General features: G+C 40.5%; 1 protein-coding gene across 7 annotated transcripts in view; it reads left to right on the forward strand.

Annotated features, from left to right (window-relative positions):
* The first annotated feature begins 14,003 nt into the window (after nt 1–14,003).
* LOC118210117 (nuclear receptor corepressor 1-like) overlaps nt 14,004–23,433 on the forward strand; it is a 113,884-nt gene continuing 104,454 nt past the window's right edge. For all 7 annotated transcript variants that reach the window (XM_035385995.1, XM_035385998.1, XM_035386001.1 and 4 more), the window contains exon 1: nt 14,004–14,399. The gene's annotated coding sequence lies outside the window, so the exon portion shown is untranslated. The remainder of the gene's footprint in view (nt 14,400–23,433) is intronic.

Genomic DNA, 23,433 nt, shown 5'->3' on the forward strand with positions numbered 1-23,433 from the left:
GAAGTAGAGACCCGCATCCAGACATTATATCAGATACAGGAGAGTGAGACTTTCTTAGACTCCCTTTTACCCGAGCCGGATGCTAGTCTAGATGCGAGTGTTTCTCCCCTGCCAGTGTCCTCGCTGCAGGATGATTTTGTCATGGTACAAAAGAAACATAGTTGCCGGCCTAGGGCCGCCGAGCACCACCCAACTCGCGTTTCTAACCGATATTTCCCATTCAGTAACACACCTACTGAGAAAGCCCTGATCATAGGGGATAGTATTTTGAGAAACGTGAGATTAGAGACACCAGGGACCATAGTACAGTGTATTCCTGGGGCCAGAGCTACCGGCATTGAGGCAAATTAAAAAGTGCTGGCTAAAAGTAAACGTAAATACTCTAGGATTGTTATCCACGTCGGCACCAACTACATCCGATTGAGGCAATCGGAAGTCAGCAAAAATAACTTTTTATCGGTGTGTGCAGTGGCTAAAAAAATGTCGGGAAGTAGTTTGCTCTGGCCCGCTTCCAGCTCGTAGGAGCGACGTGGTCTACAGTAGGCTATTGTCGCTAAATCACTGGCCGTCAGAGTGATGCTCATCTAGTGACATTGGGTTTATTAATAATTGGCCTGATTTCTGGGGAAGGCCTGGCCTACTGAAGAGAGACAGACTCCACCCGAGCTGGAGAGGTTCTTGTGTCCTATCGAATAATATTAGTAGTATTATTAGCTAGTATTAGTAAGGCCAGATCCTGACACTCCATCAGGGCGACGGCCAGGCCGCAGGCTTCTAACCCTACGTGTTGCCTGCTCGTTTGTCTATACATGTGTCCCAGACATATGGCCCTACGCCTTTGTCTGCAAGGTGCGTTTCAAAGCTAGCCAACAGAAATAGTATTTATCCAATAGCCCTTTTAACTAATACTTTTAAACTAAAAACTAGTATCTGTTATATTGAGACTGTCTGCTCCACGCATCTATGCTAAATGAAAAGCTAACCGTGGTATTGATGTGGACAACATCATTGTCATAAAAACACATCATGCTGCTACTAAATATAGTGAATAATTCTTCAAAATTAGACTATTAAATGTTAGATCACTCGCTCCAAAAGCAGATCTTGTCAATGAATTGGGTTTTATAAGTACTCAGATGTCACGTCCATCAGGCAGAGGGGGAGGCGTTGCAGCTATTTATCAGTCCATATTGAGTTTAGCGCCTAAGCATGGATATACATTCTCCTCTTTTGAAGTTCTTATTACGAACTGTGCACAGCCTGATCTAGCTAATATAAGTGGTAGCAGGCAGTCCTTTTTTCTTGTGTCTGTTTACAGGCCACCTGGGCCTTATTCTGATTCTTTAAGGGAATTAGCTGAGTGTTTTCACACCTTGCAATTTCAGCAGATAAGGTCGTAATTGTTGGTGATTTCAACATACATGGGGATAAAAACGGTGACCCCCTAGGAACAGCTTTTGCCTCTATTATGGACTCTATTGGTTTTGTACAGTATGTTTATGAGCGTACTCACTACCGTGGCCATACCTTAGATTTAGTTCTGTCCCATGGTATCAGTGTGGTAAATCTTACCGTCGCACCTCATAACCCTATACTACCCGATCATATCCTCATTACGTTTAACATTAAGGCATCCAATCCACCTGTATCAGGGCCTAGACATTACTACAGCCGATTAGTAAACCCTGAGGTCATTCCAAAGTTTATAAATACGCTTCTGGAGTCATTCCTCTCCAGTGAAGAAAAGGCTGATGAAAATGCTGATGAAGCTGCACTGGAGCAACTGACTAACCAGTTAACCCCTATTCTCAGAAACACTCTTGATGTTGTTGCCCCTCTTAAAAGAAGAAACCTTAGTCGGAAAAACCACACTCCATGAAACCACCTGGGCCCTGAAGCAGTCTACTAGGAAACTGAAGCAAAAATGTTGGTCAACAAAGCTAGGAGTATTTCGTCTTGCATGGAAACACAGCTTTCTTCAGTATAAGCAAGCTCTTGCTTCTGCTAGATCAGTCTTTCTCTCAAAACTAATTGAACAAAACAGACATAACCCAACATTTCTATTCAGTACTGTGGAATAATTAACTAAAAACAATCATCAGAGTTTTCAACTTATCTTTCCAATCTTAGCAGCAATGACTTTATAAACTTTTTCGATCAGAAAATTGAGGCTATTAGAGACCAGATCTCAAAACTGTCTCCATCATACACTATTGGTGTTCGTATAAATGAACAGCCCTGTGCCTGGATACAACAGGAAGATGTACAGACAGCGGAACTAAACTGTGTTACGCCCATTAGCATGGATGAGCTCTGAACTAGTTATGTCCTCAAAACCGACTACCTGTCTACTCGATCCCATTCCTTCAAATTGGTTAAAGAACTATTTCCTGTACTAGGCCAGCACATACTAAAAATCATTAACACATCCCTAGTAACAGGATATGTACCTGAGTCACTAAAAGTGGCAGTTAAGCCATTATTGAAGAAATCATACCTAGAACCTGATAAAATGGAAAATTATAGACCTATTTTAAACCTTCCATTTTTATCAAAATCATTGAAGTAAACTGTTGCTAAGTAACTTAGTGCATACCTTAGCTTTAGCGGTACCCTTGGAATATTCCAAGCTGGGTTTAGACCCCACCACAGCACAGAAACCGCACTTATCAAGATTACAAATGATCTACTACTGTCAGTCGACCGTAGCTCTGTGTCGGTTCTTGTACTCCTCAACCTGAGTGCAGCTTTTGACAAAATTGATCATGGAATTCTACTGGACAGATTCCAGGCCTGTGTTGGACTTTATGGACAGACACTCGCATGGTTTGGATCATACCTATGTGACAGGAAACAGTTTGTTAAATTATAAGAGTCCAGCTCCACAAAAATAAAATACGGTATTCCACAAGGATCAGTACAGGACCAGTACTTCATTATATATGTTACCACTTGGCAATATTATCCGGGCACATGGCGTAGAGTTCCACTGTTATGCGGACGACACACAGATCTATATTTCAATGAAACCTGGCGAAGTACTGCCGCGTTCACGGTTAGAGGCCTGTATTGCAGATCAAGGTTTTTGGATGCTTTCTAATTTTCTGTTCCTGAACTTGGTTAAGACCGAAATTGTCAGGGTGCGTGCGTGAGGGGTTAGGACCCAAACGCAGAGGTGGAGGGAAAAACTCAAAACTCCAAGAAGGTCAGAACAAAAGACTTTACTCAACAAGAAGGGAACAAAAGGCCTCGCAGGGCAATTCTTCAAAACAAAGGAAACTTCAGAACACAGGGAACACAGGTAAACCAAAAGTCCAAAAACACGTGGAAAACAGAACATGGCAGGAACACATAGGACAGGAACCAGATCACAAGCAAACGCAAACAACAACCAACAAGGATCCAGCACCTGAGACCAGGGGAAGGGAACTTAAATAGGCAGACATTGACGAGACACAGGAGAGCACCATGAACAATCAGGCCACAGAGAGGGAAGGGAAAACGAGACAGCCAGAAAACAATGATTGGACAATTGTGTGATGTTCTGTGCAAGGACCCACACGCAGACCAGGGAAATCCAAAAAATGTTGTCTTTATTCAGTCCGAGGTTCGAAGCCAGGTAATCAGAGAAAGGACGGTGCCGAATCGAGTTTCCAAAAGAATTGTGAAAAAACAGGCAAAAAATCAAAAACCAGGAGATCACAGCAGCGAAGGTACAAAGGGACAGGCAAAAGAGAAGTCAAGACAAAGCAAAGGTCAAACCAGAAGCAAACAAACCAAAAGGGGCAGGCAAACTCAAAGTCGTACAGAAGGTGTCTCAGGAATCTCGATAAACAAAGGCTTACTAAATATCGGCACAATGAATTCAATCAACGTTCTGACCCTGAGCTGGTGGAAAAGACTGACATTTATACACTGGGGAAGGTAACAATCAAGGAGGGGTTAAGTGAGTGAGGGAGGAGTAACAAACAACATCCAGGTGAAGAACATTAGGAAAACTAATTAAATGACAGGGGGCTGACAAAACGCGGACTGGAATCACATAGACAACAATGATAATAGACGGCCTGGGTTAAGCAGGTAAAACGCATGCAGAGAGAGAGAGGTGCAGTCAGAGCAAGAGACAGGTGCAGGCAATTGCAGAACTCAGCGTTAGAGCCAGTTAGAGCAGGCTAGAAAGAAAAGGGGCGGAGCTACAGCGCAGCATGGAAAAGGGGAGACTGGTTAATGTATTAGTATAGTGATCTAAACTATCAAAAACCCAAAACTAGTGTGTGTTAGTCCATTAGTAATATTCACATGTTAGTATATTAATGAGGTTAGTACTTTACAATCTATAAGTTAGTAAGGATTAGTAGAAATTAGTAAACTAGAGATAAGTAGGAAGTAAGTAAAAACGAGACTGGAAGGAAGGGGGGGAAACCACGAAAACCCGGAACCACCCGAATAGTGAAATCACACAAATGCAGGGGAGTGAAGCAGCTCAGGGAACACAGACACAGAGACAGTACTGGGGAGACAAGTGACCGGGAGATACAGACTACAACAAATTGAAAACAATCATACCATTAAACAGGGGGAGCTGGACACAAAACAGAAGTGCCGCCATCTGGCGGCCCAACAAGGGAAACACAAACAGGAACACAGAACCATGACAGAAGTGTTGGTATTAGGTCCCAAAATATTAAGGGAGAAAATGTCTACTCTCACCTTAAACTGTGATGGTTGTTTGGCTGAACCTAATATGGTCGTTAATGACCTTGGTGTCACCATCGATCCTGATCTATCCTTTGACACGCATATAAAAAACATATCCAGAATTGAACTTTAAAGCTCTGCATGTATGTGCACCAGAGTACATAACCAACCTGCTGCTCCCCACCACTGCCACCCGGCCCCACCCATCATCTGAGCCACATTATAAACTCTGATAAAACTGACTGACATCAATCATCTGGGTGGTCCTCAGATAAGCCCTCCAGCGGCGTTTCCAGTCATCTCGATCCTCCATGCATCTGGCTAGTTTGCCAGTACTTTCCACCCCTGCATCTTCCTTTAGTACGTCCATGTACGTTGTTGTGGGACGCCCTCGTGATCGATGCCTGTGTGTTGGCGCCCACAGCACCAGTTTGCTGGCTGGGAGCTCCCAGTGTCTCTGGCATGCTGGTCGCAAATCTACACCCTGAGCCGACCAGAGGAGGATGGGTTTCTCCCTTGAGCCTGGTTCCTTCCGAGGTTTCTTCCCATCTGCCACAGGGAGTTTTTCCTTGCCACTGTTGTCTTAGGCTTGCTCCTGTGGGGGTTTAGGCCAGGGTTGTCTGTAAAGCGTATTGTGACAACTGCTGTAAAATATGCTATACAAATAAAATTTGATTGATTGATTGATAAAGATATGATTTTATACTGAGCTTCTGATACACAAATACGCATGTTGGTTTGATACACAAATAGGCATGTTGGTTTACTTTTGTCTATTATCTATACAATTAAATATAATTTAAGACAGCATATTCCAGCATATAGTTGGGAAGTACTTATGTTCTGAGTAAGGACCCACACGCAGACCAGGGAAATCCAAAAAACGTTGTCTTTAATCAGTCCGAGGTTCGAAGCCAGGTAATCAGAGAGAGGACGGTGCCGAATCGAGTTTCCAAAAGAATAGTGAAAAGACAAGCAAAAAATCAAAAACCAGGAGATCAGAATGGCGAAGGTACAAAGGGACAGGCAAAAGAAAAGTCAAGGCAAAGCGAAGGTCGAACCAGAAGCAAACAAAACCAAAAGGGGCAGGCAAACTCGAAGTCGGGCAAAGGGGTGTCGCAGGAATCTCAATAGACAAAGGCTTACAAATAATCGGCACAATGAATATGATCAACGTTCTGACTCTGAGCTGGTGGAAAAGACTGACATTTATACACTGGGGAAGGTAACAATCAAGGAGGGGTTAAGTGAGTGAGGGAGGAGTAACAAACAACATCCAGGTGAAGAACATTAGGAAAACTAATTCAATGACAGGGGACTGACAAAACGTGGACTGGAATCACATAGACAACAATGATAATAGACAGCCTGGGTGAAGCAGGTAAACACGTGCAGAGAGAGAGAGGTGCAGTTAGAGCAAGAGACAGGTGCAGGCAATTGCAGAACTCAGCGTTAGAGCAGGCTAGAAAGAAAAGGGGCGGAGCTACAGCGCAGCATGGAAAAGGGGAGACTGGTTAATGTATTAGTATAGTGATCTAAACTATCAAAAACCCAAAACTAGTGTGTGTTAGTCCATTAGTAATATTCACATGTTAGTATATTAGTGAGATTAGTACTTTACAATCTATAAGTTAGTAGGGATTAGTAGAAATTAGTAAAACTAGAAATAAGCAGGAAGTAAAGCGAGGCTGGAAAGAAGGGGGGAAACCACGAAAACCCGGAACCACCCGAATAGTGAAATCACACAAGTACAGGGGAGTGAAGCAGCTCAGGGAACACAGACACAGAGACAGTACTGGGGAGACAAGTGACCGGAACTACAGACTACAACAGTACTGTTCTGTATTACTGTGCCATAAATTGAATAAATTATAAACCTCATATACAGTCTCATATACAGTTTATCATTACAGTCAACTGAATATAAATTAAAAGTATACATAAATTAACCAGCAGATGGCACTCTTGTTATTTATTCACCTTTGCCTTTATGAAAGCTATGTTCTGTGAGAAATTCACCTTCAGGCTTATTTTCAATTGTGTAGATCAATCCATCAGTGGCTAAGATGTTATAGAGCAATGTATATTATTGATCTTCCGTTTTATCAAATTCCCCAACTTCTACCTATACAAGCAGATATTTTTTCATTTTTGAACACGTCTAATCTTTTTTATCCTTTCCTACTTGAATTTCCAGTTGTCCCTTTTGTGTGATTCTGTACCACTCACACTGCAGCTTCTTCAGGGCACTGACCTGCAGGCCAGCCACTGCAGTATTTCCCACACTCTAGGCCACATAGTACTACAGGTGAGCAAACTCAAAGCAGAGATAAGGGGTCTGTCGCTTACAGCTGATAGCCTGTGGGGCCCTGATGTGTGACTGAAGGAGCAGAAGCTGTAACATAACCCTGGCTGACTCCGAGCCAGCTTAACCCCGGCAGGATTAAGTACTCTGTGTACTATCTCAGTGGACTCCCAGCAATAGGTGGCTAATATCGGGGAACAAAATCATGCAGAGCAAGGTAGGTGCATTCACTGTATACACAAGACACTGAGGATCAATGCCAAAGGTTTTAATACCAAATGGACATTTTAAATGGGTGTCAGTTGCCACTTCCAGGTGTGTAACTCATGCACTGCAGTGAAGGAGCGCTGAAACCTCAGTAGAGTAAATAAACTGTTATTAGGCTGGATGCTCCTGGATATATATTCAGTGAAAAACACCTTAGCCTGGGCAGTCGGCTGGCTGTGGCTCTGGAAATGGATGGTGTTTGTCGAAAATGTTCATGTTTGAAAACCATAAACAACAGCTTGCTTCTATATCGCCTTGCCAGCTGAAATCAGTTTCTGAAATATAAAGTGTCTGTTTTGCTGGTGCTTGCTCCAAGTGGGACAGAGGTCACCATTTCCGGCTTCCAAAAGCAGGGGAGTATTAAAATTGGCTATGACACGGCAGAAGGCTTCAGTGGAGTTGTCTTTTCATTAAAGGACAGGGAAAAAAATGGAGGAATTTTTGTAATTTAATATCAAACAATCTTGTGATGGGCTTTAATGAAAAAGGTAGTGGGGGGTCAATGGCTATCTTTCTCAGTTAGATGAAAATTAGCTTCAACTTGCTAAAGATGCCTTAGAATATACTGTTTGTTTGACAGACTATAGATACAATTAAAATATAAAGTTGTTTGCTCAGACATTGAAAGTAATCACATGACCAAGAAATGCCAATGTAAGTAGTATGTTGGAAATGTGTGTGTCCTCTCAGGTCAGGTCACTGGGATTTTAAACCATTTTAAAACCATTTGACTGTGATTAGAGACCCTCAAGACCTTGTGCTGGGAAAATTTGCCGCGCTAGACTAAATGTGTCTTTAAACTGAAACTTAGTATAATTCTAAACGCTGTCTCAGGAACAGTATAGTGTGAGCTCTTAAGCCCTGTTATAAGTGAGGGATTAAATTGGTCATTTTGGTACCCTAAGCTAAGATGAACTCAATAGCCAGTAGCTCAGGGCTGTGACAAAGCTGGTTGTTACCCAGCAAAATAACATTTTCGCATGCTTTTCTAAGACTTGGAAGATGACAGTATATACAATTTGTTATTTCCAGTTACATTACCAGTTTGTAAAGGAATGGCTGAAATTAGCTACAGTTTCAAACACAAACTAAAGATAGCTATTGGTTCAAGAGGCAGAAGGCAGTATTTCATCTGGAACCAATTTCTTTCCTTAGGGATTTAGTGCTGTTAATCAGTTTGTTATAAATTTATCAAATCAAGCAGTGTTGTCAACAGCACTATAGTCAGTTCTGGACATTGGGACATACTACTGAATTAAGACAGTGATTTACCTGAACATGGCTCCCCAAATTCATATCCATATTGGTAAGAAAGATCAAGACATATTCAGTTATGTTATTTGATAATATAACAGGAATTATAACAGGACAAGTTTTAGTGTACATATGTACATATAATTGTGTACATAGTGTACACAATTATAGGTGGAAGGCGATGAAAAATTCAAAGGAGAGAGACAGTATCCACACACTGCTGTTATACATAAATGTTATTTAATGTATGATTTATTTGCACACTTGTAGCCAAAATGTTTTTGTGTTTGCATAATAAATCAGCACCTTTGGGAGGAACATCAGTGTATGAGAACTATTTCTCCTCGATATACCAAGGCTTTCAGGATGTGAAATTGAATACTATGGCATGCACAGCTTTTTAGTTCCTGTAAATGAAGCATTTATAAAACCACTGCACCGTGTATATTGATCTTTTTATTGTAGTACTAAAATTATGGTGTTTAATCCTGGGAAAATTTTTTTTTTTTTAACATCACCTGTCCATACATGATAGTCATACTAGTCTGATTGAGTGGATATTGCAGTGATTGGGCAAGGGTGAAAATACTGTATGGTAGAGGTCAGAAAGCAAAAACAAAACAATGATAATTCTTTGGAAACTTATTTTCTGTGACATTATTGTAGTATGTATTAGAGGGAAATACGTTTTATGGATGCTAAGGACACATTAACATTCACAATACCCAGGTTACATAAGGCTTCAAATATTATTTGTTAAAATTAACGGCCATATTTATTTTAAATAACCAAATATCAGAAAGTAAAATTTTATAAATAAGAGCTTTAGTAATTGAAAATACTTGAATACACATCCCAGAACATCACCCTTTATTTGAATACCCATTCTAGAAAGTAAGTATTCCATTCTATTCTAAAATATGAAAAACTAAGATAGGCAAGTTAGACAGGGTGAAGACATTAATGTTTACAAAGAAATGTGACCATTAAATCATTCTTACGGAGTTGCACAGATTTAGTTTTTGACTTCTAAGTCCAGGATAAACTCGGCACACACATATTCAGTTGTTATATGTGCAGAAGTTGGAAGCTGAATCCAAATCAGACTCTCATGTCTGATAACCCTGGAATGCCAGTCCCCTGTGAGATCATGAAGCATTCTCTCCTGCCCCTCCCTTCCTCTCACACAAACAAAACATGCACAGCCTTTGCTTGGCTTTTAATGTGTAGTTGTCCTTTATGTAACTCATGTAACTCAGACCAGTCCTATGGATATGGATTTCTTCTTAAATTATAATGAATTTTATTGCATTTCTACAAGTGGTATGGTGATTGTCAAAGCATTATACATTACAATAAAGATTGTTGGCTCACAATTTGTCAAACCACTTGGTAAGGATACTTATTATGACAATAATAGAATATAAAATCACTTTGAGCAGGCTGCTTAAGCTGAATTGCTTCAGTAACATATCCTGCTTATAAATGGATTTACTATGTAAAACTGAGAAAGATTTATTTAAGTTGCTCTGGATAAATGAATGTCTGCTAAATGCCTCTAATGTAATGAACTTACAAATTCTATGTGATCACCACTAAGACACCACACATTTATCTGCAGGGGTATATTTTTCATGTATCACCACACTGTTTCATATGCAAGCACCAGAAAAGAACTTCCCCAACATGTCCCTCCTGTATTATTTAGGTACTTGCTCAGAATGCTTCTTATCTAGGTATGTGAATTATACTTATAGCTGGACTTTTTCTAAAGAGAACGGAAACCGCATTAAGGATATAACATCAAGGACACTCACACTGAAATGCATGTCATAGCTGTGGTGAAATATGCCAGAGGATCTTTGATCTTATGGGTTTGTTTTGCACTTTTGGGTCCTGCTAGGACCAACGTAAAGGTCAGCCCATCCCACCTCCACAAATCTCAAACCAGCTCAACCAGTCAGTCTCATCTGATCACAGCACTGCTGCAATTAATGTTATGATCTTTGATTAGAACTGTGTGTTCATTTTACTGAGGGGCTGCAGATGAAAATGATCTTTTAGCTATGTCTACAATTAATCAGATTTCTATTGCTGAAATGTATGTTAAGATTATACATTGTCACTGCAAAATAAACGGAATAAAGATAAAGATACTATTTCTAATCTACAAAAAAAAAAAAAGTATAGTAATCATACATTAAGGTTTGCAAAAGAAAGTCTTATATAACTGTGTCCCATTAGAGGTCAGTTCAGCTTCTGTTCACTTTGAGATTCATTGTAACATTCCCTTTGACCAGGGTGCCCAAACTGGTGCATATAACTGTAGCCTATATAGTTTTGCCTTTCCTGTATCTGCTGACTGCAATTTATGTGATTCACTGATTTCTTTCCGATTGAGGGTGATCTGATAATACAACATGCTTCATTATGACTCTTTCCACGTTGTCACTTGGCTATATTTGGAATTTTATTTAGCAATTGCTTCTGCCACAGCATGGCAGAACAGTTGTTGAACAACCATATTGATTTTGCGATTTAAACATAATATTGATAACGTGACCGTGGTAGGCCATCTTTATGTGGCGAAGTGAGTCTGCCCCTTTAAGAAGGCATGTTTCATAAATGTGCAGGTTACCCCTGCAAATAAGAGGAGGAAACCCAGAGTGTGCGACCCTTGTTCACTCCGGGCAGGTGTCTCATGGCGTGTGGCTGGCCTGGAAATCGCTTTGTACGCTAGATCATTGCTAGATTGGTGCAAGCAAGAATTAAAGGTATGTTTGATGATATGTCAATGACAAAGGCCCAAGCTGTAACAATACAGGGTTTTAGTACTCAAGGGACTTTTAATGTTGTGTGAAAACAATATTGTATGACAACCGCATTGTATTTGGCATAGAAGCTTAGCGGTGAAGGCCACAGCAGGATGGAAGAACGGGTGGTTGGTAGACCCATTGAGCCATACAAGCAGGTGAGCCATCTTGTTCTGTTTTATTTAAATAGGTGTCGTATCCATTGAATGTAATAAATTATAGTATGTTTATTATTTGTATTTTAAAGTGATTGAATGAGAAGTGTTGATGGTCAAATGTTATATATATCTAGATATTGTGCTGGAATTAATGTTGTTTCTCTCTCTTGTGTGTATGTCCACACAGGGCCTTGTCACGTTTTTTTTTTATTATTGATATCCACCTAATCATTGAACTTGTGTGCATGCCTGAGAATCACTGTGTGTTGAACCTTGGTTTGCTGTGTTTTGTTTTGTTAACAGAGAACAACCTTTGCATCCAGCTTTGATATAGCTTGAGACCTTAAACATTCCTCCAATCTAGTGTTAATAAACCTGTTCGATTTTTTTTTTTGTATAAACTTGACTCTGGTGTTTTACTTAATGTAAACTAAGGTGAACCATACTACAAAAATGTGGCGCTGCGAGCAGGGTCACCTTGCATCAGAGTCATTATTTGTTATACTGGATGCACCAGGTGGGAGGTAGTGATAGCGCACGCACTGGTATAGTATAATATAAAACGTGACAAGGTCCCGAAGACCACGGGTTGGCGAACAGTGTGCAGCCCGGAGCAAGAGCAAGGCAAAAGGTCAGTCCAGGACTTGGAAGAGCAGCTGAATGAACTGAGGATAAGACTGGCCACTGAACTGGCTGTGAAAGAGGCTCTGACTGGCTCCATGGGGAGGTACAGACTCGAAGGTCACGGAGAGAAGAGGTCAGGGCCGGCCCGTGGCAGAAACGGTCTATGCGGTTGTTTAGGGCCACACGACCACGAGGGGGGGCCACACAATCTAATGTTTATCTAAGGTAAATAACGTTATTTTAGCAATTACGTTATTCATCCCCTATCGCGTAACTAGCTGTATAAATTTTAAATGGTATGGCAAACGAACATTTCATAACAATGTAATGTAAGAAGGAATTTTACAAAGCGAACCCCCCCCCCCCCCCCCCCCCCCGCCTAACAAAATCCAACAGCACCCCTGCTCCCCCTCCCCCGCTGGACATAATCCAACAGCACCCCCCCCCCCCCCCCACACCCGCTCGGACAGATTTGCTTAGGGCCACCAAACTGCTAGGGCCGGCCCAGGAAGGGGTAGAGAGCAGTGTAGACTAAACAAAAGAAATGTTCAAAGTTTTCTGGCAGCTCTTTGTTTTCTGTTTTTGATTTTATTGAGGACATTGGGCCTCATTCACCAACCATTCTTAAGAAGAATTTTCTTCTTAAAACCCACTTACGCAGTTTTCATGAAGATTCTGACATTCACCAATGTTTTCTTATTTGGGATTTGTTCTTAGTTCTCAGAATCTACGCACACTCAAAAGCACACATGTTTGTCCAAAATAATTGGTAATTACATTTTCTTCAATTCTACAGTTGTATAATATTATCGGATCTAAATTACAATAATATTTTTATCATTTATAATATTTTATAATTTTTTAATAATTAAGTTTCATTATTTTAATGTGCTTTAGCATTAAGGTGCCAGGTTCCGCCTCAGAGGGTGATTGCCTCAGCAGGAGTCATCTGTAAATAAATGATAAAAATCAAACCATTGTAGTGACCTTTTATTTTTGGGGGTTTCAATTATGCAATGTTTGGTCTATAGCTACTGCAAAAGCAAATGTTTAAATTTAGTTTAAATGTTTAAATAGGTATTGTATCCATTAATTATAATAAATTATAGTATGTTTTATTATTTGTATTCTAAAGTGATTGCCATACAAGCGGGCGAGCCATCTTGTTCTGTTTTATTTAAATAATTATCGTATCTATTGAATGCAATAAATGATATTATGTTCATTATTTGTATTTTAAAGTGATTGAGAAGTGTTGATGGTCAAATGTTATATATATATCTATATATTGTGCTGGAATTAATGTTGTTTCTCTCTCGTGTGTGTATGTCCACAGAGGGCCTTGTCACGTTTTTTTTAATTTATTATTGATATCCACATAATCATTGAACTTGTGTGCATGCCTGAGAACCTCCGTGTGTTTAATCTTGGTTTGCTGTGTTATGTTTTGTTAACAGAGAACAACTGTTGCATCCAGCTGATAGCTTGAGACCTTAAAGATTCCAATCGTGTGTTAATAAACCTGTTTGGTTTTGTATAAACTTGACTCTGGTGTTTTACTTAATGTAAGGTGAACCATGCTACATTTAGTACGTGCGTCCCCCACTAATTCAGTGAAATCCCCGTCAATTGTTGTGGTCGTCCATAACCAGCACACACTAAGTAGCTTGCATCACCCAACAACGATTTGATTCGGAACTAGAAGGTTTTTATTGTTTGTGATTTCACAACAGGTTCACAACAGCCAAATCCAGGTTTATTGTTGTGCCCTTCTTTACTTCCTCCTAATGTGAGTTATGTTTTATCGATTTTGTCAATGGAACTTTCTTTTAAAATCAGGAAGCACCCGGTTTTATTTTGCGTACGGACCCAGATTTATTTATTTTTTGCTAGAGCGACTGCGAGCGACCACCGCTGCTGGGAAACATTTAGTGTCACACCGTAATGTCCTATTTGATGTGTAAAATAAAATATTATATATGTGTACATTCTATTCGCTTATAGTCCAGTACTTTCAGAATAGCTTTTTCAACAAGAAAATTGCATAACGCCTTTTTGAAAACGAGTAGTTACAACATCATTTAAATTGGTGGAAAAACATATGCCATTTTCTGCAATGACCTACACAAGTGCAGCAGTGCTGCAGCTCAAGTTGCACTCAGCACTGGAATAGGGCTGGTCATTTACCCATATTGAACATGGCTGCCTCATTGCTATGATGAAACACGCCTGTAACTAATTTTGTTGTCATAAAAATTCATCTAGTGGTGCTGAAATGAGGTAAGTGTCCGTTTTTTTCCCTCATTGCACGGAATGAGCAGTAGGCTACACTAATGAAACAACTCGCTGGCCATGAACGTTGGTGCTGTCAAGGCTGAGAAAGATGGCGGACGGGTTGTGATAGCTAACTACAAGGGGCGGATAGCTACGACGTTAGCCTGATAATTAGCTAGTTAGCTAAAGTTTATCAAGCATTGGGTTAACTAGCAAAATGTTTATTCAACCTTCACCGGTGGTCTTGGCAAATTACATTTATTGTCGTACGTTAGAACGCTACGGTTCTTCTAAAGTCGTCTACTAGTTAGCTAACGTTAACGAACTAACCAGGCTATCTGTCTAGTGTTGATAAATAACATTAATAGCTGCTATTATTTAGCTAACGTTAGCTAGCTAGTCGACTCAGAGCGAGCTAACTGTACATCGACTATTTCCAGCAATTATATGTGTGCCGCAAAGAGAAGGAAACTTTTTTCTCTACGGTCTATGGTTTGTCCCCATATCAGGGAACTATCACTAGGAATCAAGCTAGCTGTGTGTGCCTCGCCCTAGCAAAAATGGTGTACGGCATCACTTCTGTTCTGCAAATATGATTGATGTGTTATGCACTTATGGCTAGACTGGTATATTGCAATTCAAATGCAGTTCTTAAATAAAAATGAAGACTAGCGAAATTGTTGCTGTGGAGTGGGCACTTTATATAAAAAAAACTTTATATATAACCGGGGAAAGTTGAATTAGATTTTAGGTATTTGCACATGAATAACAAACTCAATATTTGCTTTTCACGCTTAATTTTAAACTGACCATGAATAGTCATGACTATTGTCAGGTACGTATCATACATGTTACTGTGGGTACAGTCGTACAATGGCAATTTTGAGTCACTCTGTTGTTTGTAGGCTAATTACTGTAGTGACTGGGTTTTTTTCTTTTCTTTTTTCTTGTTTAATACATCTGAAGTCCAGTATGCTTTTGAGTGTCACATTTGAAAGTTTAAAAATGTTTGATACTTTTTTCTTAGTTGTGAATGAATTCTCCTTTTTTCAGTGGTTTAGGGAATTTAATTCTGTTTTGAATAAATAATAGCGAGTCAGGAATTCTTGGTAAGTGGGCAAACAAGAAACATAACTCATGACAGAAACAATAACTTTCTGTGCCAGCTAAAAGAAAGTACTGTCTCCTTTTTAAGAGAACAGTTAAATGATTCTAATGTGAACTTATCTATGTTCTTTTCTGAGATAGAAAGTCTGTTTCTAGATCTAACTGGTGAGCAGTTTCCTCCATCAGTAGCTTTACAATATGAAAGAGAATTCTCTGTGTTTGGTGCATTCAACAGATTTTCTACTGTCCTTTTACGAAGTCTTAAGCTTGATTTCACAAATATTGGAACATTGCCAGCAGTACCATTGACAGTAGCCTAATTAAATTACAATGTAGGGAGCGGTTACATGTGTGCCTATGTTATGAAGTGATATATAGTTATGAAATACACAGCTGGTTATGTTGATCGAGCTCTGTGTGACAGCCTTGTTGTTGAAAGGTACAGTGCTGTGAAGAAGTATTTGTCCCCTTCCTGATTTCCTCTATTACTGCATATTTGTCACACGGAATGGTCTCAGATCTTTGGACAAAATGTCTTATCAGACAAAAGGAACCTGAGTAAACACAAAGCACAGTTTAAATGAATTATTTCATATACGTAATGAAAAACATTATCAATCACCCATGTGAAAAAGAAGGCTATTTTAAACTTTGTTGGACCACCTTTAGTAGCAATAACTGCTACTATAATTTCATATGCTTTCACAATGCTGTGGGGGAATTTTAGCCCACACTTATATGCGGAACTGCTTTAATTCAGACAAATTAATAGGTCTTTGGACTTTGACTAGGCCAGTCCAAAACTTTCATTTTTTCTATTCAGCCATTCAGACGTGGGTTTGCTTTTGTGTTTTTGATCATTGTCTTGCTGCATAACCCAATTATGCTTCAGCTTCTGCTCATGGACAATATACTTTTTTGTGATTTAATTTTTATTAGGATAAACAAAACAATATATACACAGACCAGTTGGATTGTAGCAGGCACAACAAAAACAAAAACACAAGCAGAAGCACCCAACACAAGACAGGATAACATGCAATAAACACCAGACCATCACAAACTCCTCCACCTCCCCACACCCCTTCTCAGGATTTGTCCTTGGACCAACAGCACAGTGTGATGAGCAGTGCATTGTAATGTACGGGACATCCTGCTGCCACTAATAGCGATGTTCTCTAATTCATATGTATAGCATGACTATACTAAAAATATATACGATCAGGCAAATTATATATATAGACATACATGTATATACACACTCACAAATACACATTTACATGTATACGTACATACATGCGTATATGTATATGTGTGTGTGTGTATATATGTATATACAGTATATATACAGTACATTATATATGTAGTGGAAAGACATGGGGAAAAGTAGTGGAGGGGTGTTACGTGAAGGCAAGGTGGCTCCAGCAGGTGGAGTCATGGGTTCTCCCAAGTGGCTAACAGTCCGAACGACACACAGCTGAGGGAAATTAAACAATCAAGGCATCCTTAAATCCACGGGTGTGGCTGCAGGGTGTGAAGTAGCTTTGTGGGAAGGCGTGCTGGTGTTGTTGTTGGTGAGCGCTCTCTGTTGGAACTGCATTGTGGATGTATTTGTTTATATGCCCACCTATGCATATATATATATATGCACACACACACTGCCTGGCCCAAAAAATGTCGCACACTCTAATATTTCATTGGACCGCCTTTAGCTTTGATTACGGCACTCATTCCTCGTGGCATTGTTTCGACAACCTTATGTAATGTCACAACATTTATTTCCGTCCAGAATTGCATTATCTTGTATTGACGACAGGAGAGTCGAACCACTCCGTAAAGTCTTCTCCAGCACATCCCAAAGACTTTCAATGTGGTTAAGGTCAGGACTCTGGTGGCCAATTCATGTGTGAAAATGATTCCTCATGCTCCCAGAACCACTCTTTCACAGTTTGAGCCCGATGAATCTTGGCATTGTCGTCCTGGAATATGCCCATACCGTCAGGGAATAAAAAATCCATTGATTGGATAACCTGGTCATTCAGTACATACAGGTACTAAGCTGACTTCATTTTATTGCCACATAACGTTGCTGAGCCTAGACATGTCCAATTGAACCAACCCCAGATCATAACACTGCCTCCAGAGGCTTGTACAGTGGGCACTGTCCAAAAAAATCCAAACGGCGACTATATATAGCTACTGTAAGGCCATGAAGGGAGCTGCAGTGGAAGGCTGGTATTTTCCATTCTGGTGGCTCCACCCCCTTCCAATTGCCAGCTCCGCCCCCTTGTTAAACCCACCTGAAAGCCATTCTACCTAATCAAGCTCAGTATAAGTAGGAGCCCATACAGCTGTGAAAGTGTGGGAGTTTGGAGTTTTTTTTCGTGAAAAGACTGAGTGAGTGCTACAGATATTGTGTTGGAACCTGTGAATGACCTGTTTTCTGTCTGAGTGCCCGATTACCTTTTGACCATTTTTCTGTGTGAGGAACTGAACCGTGTACCGAACTGTGCTTGTTTTTTTGACCACTCTTTTGTCTACTATTTGTCTTGTCGGTAAGCAGCTTAGCTGCCCGACTTTAGACAGGGCCCAAAAGACCAGTGTAGTTAGGCTCACTTGGAGCTAGCCTTTTTGTTTGTATTATTTTGCTTGTTTTCCTGTTTTCAAAATAAAAGTCCCGGTTACGTTGACCGAGACAACTAGGCCTATATCCGTTCTGGTGTTTATGTTAAATTATTGCACCTGTCACCCCTCCCCGGTGGCGCCTCCTATCGTTGGGTTACGATACATATACACACTTATAAATCCTACTTAATCACTGAGGAAGCAGTTTGCCAGTAAGCTACATGATGATACACTACAGAGAAATATCAACCTATGCGAAACCTCAGCCCTTATTCTTACTTACATACATGCATACGTACGTACGTACATACATATACATTTCAAACTATATAACTTTATCTTCAGCACAAGTCAAGTAATCTAAAACTTAATCTTTTCTGTGATACCATTTAAAAAATGTACATTACTCTGTTTGGCACCTTGCATTATGGCTACAGGGCACCCTAAACTCAAAATGTCCATAGAGGACAAGTACCACTGTGGTATATTAAGTGGGTAAATTAAAGAAGTCAGGTTTGAGACATGAAACAACAAAGTGGGGGAAACAGGTGCATTCTTCCCAGCGATCAGTGATAGCACTCATGCCACAGAACGCCAAAAAACATCAACATCAGGACAGAGTCCCACATATGCATATATGTACCTGGAGTTCCCTGGGGAAAGAAAAGACAGTTGGGGGAATAATTTGGTGAAAACCTGGCTAGCTTTCATGGGGTGAGTTCTCATAACAGTTATGTTATGTAGTATCATTTGGACATCTGGGTTTCTGGAGGCAAGCTGGATATTTGACCAAACCCAAGACCAGTTAGCCTAATATTAGCAGTTCTTAGATCTTTGCTTAGGGATGCACATATGAAAATTTCTGACCGATACTGAGGTCGATTATGTGGGGGATACATCGGCCCTTATCGATAACGATTGTTTGGTGGTTCTGCTTCCATAATTTTTATGAACTACAATTAAGTACAATTTTGCCATTCTAATAAACACAATTTTAATTGCAGCAGGATGGCGTATTGACATGGTCGGATGGTGCAGCAGGGTGGCATATTGACATGGTCTGATGGTGCAGCAGGGTGGCGTATTGACATGGTCTGATGGTGCAGCAGGGTGGCATATTGACATGGTCGGATGGTGCAGCAGGGTGGCATATTGACATGGTCGGATGGTGCAGCAGGATGGCGTATTGACATGGTCTGATAGTGCAGCAGGCTGGCGTATTGACATGGTCTGATGGTGCAGCAGGGTGGCATATTGACATGGTCGGATGGTGCAGCAGGGTGGCATATTGACATGGTCTGATGGTGCAGCAGGGTGGCGTATTGACATGGTCTGATAGTGCAGCAGGATGGCATATTGACATGGTCTGATGGTGCAGCAGGATGGCGTATTGACATGGTCTGATAGTGCAGCAGGATGGCATATTGACATGGTCTGATGGTGCAGCAGGATGGCGTATTGACATGGTCTGATGGTGCAGCAGGGTGGCGTATTGACATGGTCTGATAGTGCAGCAGGATGGCGTATTGACATGGTCTGATGGTGCAGCAGGGTGGCGTATTGACATGGTCTGATGGTGCAGCAGAATGGCGTATTGACATGGTCGGATGGTGCAGCAGGGTGGCGTATTGACATGGTCTGATGGTGCAGCAGAATGGCATATTGACATGGTCGGATGGTGCAGCAGGATGGCGTATTGACATGGTCTGATAGTGCAGCAGGATGGCATATTGACATGGTCGGATGGTGCAGCAGGGTGGCATATTGACATGGTCGGATGGTGCAGCAGGCTGTCTGCAATTTATTTTTGCTTTCAAATTTCTGCTCTGTATCTTCGATAATGAAAATGCTCACAAGGAAAGGATAACCTAATACACTGCGTTTATTGCATAGAAATAAGCTGTATAACCTCTGCCACATTATAATTAAAACATACATATAGAGCATCGTTAATAATGTTACCTACTTGTGACAAAGAATATTCTTTAGAACATTCAATAAAAATGTAGGCTATTAGATAAAATGAATTTACATTAGATTAAATGAAAGTGCCAGGGACTTGCTGGCTCTGAAGCAATGCTATTGCAGGAAAAAATAGGGACACACCTGGCATTACTTTTCAGGTTTACCAAGGTTTTATGCACCTTGTGCGTTAATGTTGACGTCCTTTAACCTTTACAAAATATTAGCACAGCATGAGCATTGGAGGAAAAGGTTAATACTTGGTTGTCCGTCCGCCACTTTAGGGGAGCCGGTTCTTGTTTAGGCCATGCGCACGTTGTCGTAAAGTTTCTTCTAACTGTGAAAGATGCCTGACTAGTGTTCATTCTGGACACAGGTGAATGCCTGACTAGTGTACATTCTGAACACAGGTGAATGCCTGACTTGTTTGTATTCTGGACACAGGTGAATGCCTGACTTGTTTGTATTCTGGACACAGGTACATGCCTGACTAGTTTGCATTCTAGACACAGGTGAATGCCTGACTAGTTTGTATTCTGGACACAGGTGAATGCCTGACTAGTGTACATTCTGGACACAGGTGAATGCCATGCATCTTCAATTGAAATACCAGTCTGGTAACATTTCCCTCAGTCCAGTGTCCATTTTTGTTCGCCGCAAACTACCTTTTCAGACCGTTTATGTTTGCAAACGTTCGAAGCGAACACAAAGCTAACGGAAAAAAATTTGAAATAGTTTGCAAACGTTTGCCTTGTTCGCTGAACTTGAACGCCCGTCTTAACTGCCTCCCATAAAACTCTGGTGCCACTGACTGACCCTTTGTTCATACTATGAATTCTGTCCATTGAACATTCACTTGTTCAATGAATTGTTCATCCTGTAATAGCGAAATATTGAAACACCATCTGGCTGCTCTTGGCTTCTCCAGGTGAGAGGGGAATTTTTGTAAGAATGGCATTATGATCGGAAAGAACCACTGGAAGGTGTAGAGATCTTGTGGTATAGTGTACTTGTGGCATAGTGTACTTGTAGAAACTTTGCGGTTACTTTCACTCTGATGCTAAGGTTTAATAGGAGTGAGGTTTAAATTCAATAGGGCTAGCTGAACTTCCACTGCGATGGTGACAAAAGATAGCCTATTTCTTTCTTGCGTATTCATGCTTAACTTCGTAATAAACAAATGCACTGCTTTAAATTTTTATTGTCTTTCTGACAACACTTGTACCCGCTAACATGGTCTTATAATAAAAAGAACACAGATCTATTCAATAGTGTAAATCTTGTGCTGCAGTACAAGTGGTAGGCTGTTCATTCAGCAGAATAGTAGCGGGTTCCCCACTTTGTAAAGTAGGCCTCTTGATGTGCAGAAAACAAGGAAGGTAAGTAAAGGCCTAAAATAGAATGTGCTGTGAGACCCCCAACAAAAGACTGAAGGCTGTAACATGCATCCATAACTTGGACTACACAGCCTATGTGCCATTACCTAATTTAACACCTAAGCACTTTTATTAAAGTATATGAGCATGTCTACATGCTGTGGGGTCAGTCTGCTTAGAGTATATGAGCATGTCTACATGCTGTGGGGTCAGTCTGGTTAGGGTATATGAGCATGTCTACATGCTGTGGGGTCAGTCTGGTTAGAGTATATGAGCATGTCTACATGCTGTGGGGTCAGTCTGGTTAGAGTATATGAGCATGTCTACATGCTGTGGGGTCAGTCTGGTTAGAGTATATGAGCATGTCTACATGCTGTGGGGTCAGTCTGCTTAGAGTATATGAGCATGTCTACATGCTGTGGGGTCAGACTGGTGTGCAGTCTGCTGAAGTTGAGACCAGCAGCTGAGAAGTCACACTCAGATGGCACTGATGTTATTGGGCAAATAATGTTTGGCAAATGATGCCAGTTGAGGGAACCGTGACTCGTCAACTTTCCACCAGTCGAGGGGATTTGTGTATAATGATGGAGAAACATGTCTTTAATGTAAAATCTAATTGCCTATGTTAGGTTATTCATTGAAATTGTTTATGGAAATTTAACCATTTAATCAATATAGCCTAATTAATTCTTATTAACAACCTTATTAATAATGAACAGTTAATCGATTACCTGTTAACATCCCTAATCTGGAAAAAGTTAGCCTATGTTTTACATATAAATTCCAGGTTTCAATCAGATGTACTTAGTCACTCTAAGGGCATAGACTGCTATTTAATCAGCAGAAACCTTCCCAAATTAATCTGAATTCATATCATGAGACAGTCAGTTTTTCTCTGTCACAGGTTGTACACAATGTGACACAGAAGTGTTTCATTGAGTGATTGATGCCATAGATTGCAGTGGATTGATTATCCATCCTCGTCATGCTAAAAGTTCAAAAGTGAATGAAAGTCGATTGTACAGTTGGACGCAAGCAGATTCTTTGGACAGAACCTCCCTTGTCATTCCATACCTTTTGCTGTTACCTTATTTTCAACTCTTCCAGTGTCTGACTGATTTGCTTGAATCAGGCTCAACTTGAACTTGTTTGAGTTGCATTTGCTTGTAAAAACCATATTTTGGCTGACTTCATGTGTTTTGGAAGATCTCTGAGCTTAAGTGTGGCCTTCTGAATTGACAGGGAATACTGCAGCTTTGAGATAGGCCTGTCTGGACGTTTTGTTAAAGGAGTACCATGGTGGTTGAACGTGACACTTCCCAGTTGTCTTCAGGCAACAACAAAACAAATGTGCATAATTTTTTTATTATTCAGTCATTTCAATGTACTTTAAAACGTATTTTTCTAAGCCAAAATTTCCCACTATAAAAGTTCACCCGAACCGTCTGGGCGTGGTAATGAGAACTGTCAGTTAGCTATGATTGACAGACCGTGCCCCGTTACCATAGCTACCCCCATGATACGCGCTCTTTTTGGGAGACTGAATTTTCACAAGCTAGCTAGCTTAGTAGTATATCAAGTATCGATAGATAGCTAAGGTAAGGACGTTGACTTGTATCCAATTATAATTTTTGCTATCTGGCTAGCCAAGTTAAGATAAAAGCACAACTATAACGTCCTCATAAAAGCAAACTAGCTAGCTAACGTTATCGATAACATTGCCTTATGAAAGCAAACTACCTAGCTAGCTAACGTTACCTAGCTAGCTAACTGAATATAACCAGAAATAATCTAATAGTCCTTAAAAGGCACTCTAATTTAAGTGAACCTAACGTTAGTCAAATATTTGCATTGTCTTGCCTGTTATCCATGGGTTTACGGGGTCTGGAAAGGGGAGTGGTTACTGTATTCGTGACGCACCAAGTTGACAACTTTCTCAACCGGTTGAAAATAGGATGATAAATTTAAAA

The sequence above is a fragment of the Anguilla anguilla genome, chromosome 12 (genome assembly GCF_013347855.1).
Source record: "Anguilla anguilla isolate fAngAng1 chromosome 12, fAngAng1.pri, whole genome shotgun sequence".
Classification (NCBI taxonomy): Eukaryota; Metazoa; Chordata; class Actinopteri; order Anguilliformes; family Anguillidae; genus Anguilla; species Anguilla anguilla.